Here is a 2,986-nt window from a genome sequence, read left to right on the forward strand (position 1 = left end):
GATGGGATGGTGGGCGGGGCTTGCGGGGCGGGGTGGGCGCTGGGACTCCCGGGTGCCTACCCTCTTTTAAGCTTGTGGATTCTTTTTTTAAATATTAAAACGCGCTCACTAAACATAAGAAAGAAAGTGCACAGTGGAAAGAAGAAAATCAAAAGCAGCATCAAAACTCTGATCCTGAAAACTGCTGTGTTCACTATTTGTTCCCGTTTTCCCGCCTCCTTGAATAGTTTACGCCCAGCTTTTCATTGGACACAGGTATTTCCCGCTTTTCGCAATTGCAGGTTAAGCCACTTCACTTTCACCAGCGACCTGCCTTAGTGCCTGTTTTCACTAACTGGAAGAAATGTAAAGAGCATTTCCGCGTCTACGGAGCAATAACGTTCGGCGTTTGTTTTACAGCGAGCTGAGCATTAGAGAGGCGGTGCGCACCCGGGCCCCCCGCCCCAAGAACGGCCCCACCACGCTCCTTCCCTGGGAGCCACATTCAGCATCTCAGGAGCCAGCTGTGGCGGCATTAACTATTTGTGAGCATCTTGCTGTACCTCCATTTATTGTGTGCCTTCTGCTTTTACTGTTATGTTAGTGTTCTTCTAGGACCTAGAATCTAGGTTTTATGTGGTATTTGGTATGATTTTGTAGGTTATTTCCGGGGGGGGAGGGGGTCTAGGACTACTAAAAAGAAATTTTCCTTTTCAATTAATGGCAATTGCTTACAAAAGGTTTCATAGGAACGCTCTACTTTTGGATGGAGGTGGGGGTGCTCTACCAGCATTTTCCACCCAAATAATGGCCTGTCTTCCACCCTCTCCTCAGGTTTTGCCAAAGAATGAGACTTACACAGACAGTCTTATTTTTAAACAGAGGGCCCTAGCCAGTTTGGCTCAGTGGATAGCGTGTCTGCCTGCGGACCAAAGGGTCCCAAGTTCGATTCCAGCCAAGAGCACATGCCTGGGTTGCAGGCTCTGCCCAGGCCCTGGTCAGGACCAGTGCAGGAGGCAACCAATCGATGTGTTTCTCTCACATTGATGTTTCTCTCTGTCTTTCCCTCTCTCTTCCACTCTTTCTAAAAGATCAATGGGGAAAATATCCTGGGGTGAAGCTTAACAAAAATAAACAAACAAAAACAGAAGCCTGCTCACCCCCTCCTCACCTCCACGTCCACCTCTTATCTTGCACTTCGGTTTTATGTAGCACTGACAACCTTAGTCGGTTTGGCCTAGTGGATAGAGCCTTGGCCCACAGGCTGAAGGGTACCAGGTTCGAGTGTGATCGAGGGCAAGTACCTTAGTTGCAGGCTCAATCCCCAGCCCACACATCCCTCCTCCCAGAATAGCACCTTTGCTTCCAGCCCCCTGGGGTTGCAGTGAGCATCGTTGTGTTTAGAGCTCTAAGGCTCCCCTTACACATTGCCAAATGGCTTTTCCAGAACGGTGTTCCCCATCTGTACTCCCAGTGGTAATGAACCTGGGAGGGATCTTTTATTTTTAAACCAAAAGCACATTGTGCCACATCAGGTGGGGTCACGGATCTCTACCAATGCAGTGCTTTGTTTTCCCTTCTTCCAATGAAGTAACATATGTTAAGCATCCAGCCCAAATCCGGACGTGTTCTAGGGTTACAGGGTGTCTAACCCCAGTTTCCTGCTCTCAATGAACTCCCATCCCAGCTGAGCGTCAGTGAACTTGTCTGGTCACCAGATGTGTGGCAGTGGTGCGGGCCCTTTGTTTTTATCTGGGTTTGTGGGCAAGCTTGTTTCCTGCTTTTCTTGGGAGCAAACCAGAGGCAAATGCTCTTGGAAAACGCTGGGTGTTTATTTGCTTAAATACAGAAAACAAAAGCTGAACCAAAGCCTTTTAAAACACGGACACGGCCCAAGGCCAAAGTGAATCTGAATAACAACCTTCATCCAGGTGTTTGCAGTCTCTGACAGCAACTAATAGAACTATGCCGGGGCCTTTTAAAAGCCAAGGAAAGTTCCCTCCCTCTGTGAGCCAGGTCCACATTTTCTTTGTTCAGTTCAAATGATTTGTTTCAGAGAATTTTTTAAGAACATGCTGTTCAACTTATGCTAAAATTACTATTTTGTCAGCAACATTCCAGTTGGGGTTGTCTTTTCTTTTTCTCTATTTAAAGCGCACATTTAACAAAAATGATGGCTTTTCCTTTTTTTTTTTAATACCTAGGAGAAGGTAGCTGAGAGTCATGTGCTCACCTGAGTCATCCAAACATATATACCAACCATCTCTGAGGCACTTAAGATGAGCCGGGCACCCTGCTGAGTATTTTATCCAGATCATTCCATGTTATCCCAAGAGCCCTATGTGGCAGGGACTATCATTATTATTATTCCTGTTTTCCAGATGAATATCCGGACCCTCGGTGGGTAAATTGCTGAGAATCACAGAGCCCGAGACTCCAATTATGGCACAAGGATCTAGTCCCCTCCACTGTGTCTTGTTCCCCCCGCATCCTGCCTCTGTGTGGCAGCTCTGTGCCATCTCTGCCCCCTCATGACTCCCCCAAAACCTGTCTCCATGCAGCACACACATTTGACACTAGCTACAGGCCAACCAGTCAGTGTGATGAGACCTAGGACCTCAGAGGAGAATAAAACAAAACTCCCTGCGTCACTGAAATGTACAGGGATTTGGAAGAGAGGAGACGAATCCCTCAGCACACCATGAAAGGAGGCCCTTTAGTGATCTTCCTCTCTCCCTGCTCTGCCCAGAGCCACGTGCACAGTGAAGCCAGGACACCTTGGGGCCCTGAGATTAGGAAGCTGGCTCAGCTGCCTGCCACCACCCTTCTTTGGCTAACGTACCTCTCCTCATCTTTCAGGGCTGGGCTCACTGGACCAAATGCTTCCATCATTGTTGCCCTCGGCTGCACTGTCGATACCCCCTCAGCGCAGCTCCAGAAGGTCTAGGGGCCTTCCAGAGGCAGAGATGGTGTAGAAAAAGAACAGCTTCACCGTAAGCTTGAGAAA

The sequence above is a fragment of the Myotis davidii genome, unplaced genomic scaffold (assembly GCF_000327345.1).
Source record: "Myotis davidii unplaced genomic scaffold, ASM32734v1 scaffold120, whole genome shotgun sequence".
Classification (NCBI taxonomy): Eukaryota; Metazoa; Chordata; class Mammalia; order Chiroptera; family Vespertilionidae; genus Myotis; species Myotis davidii.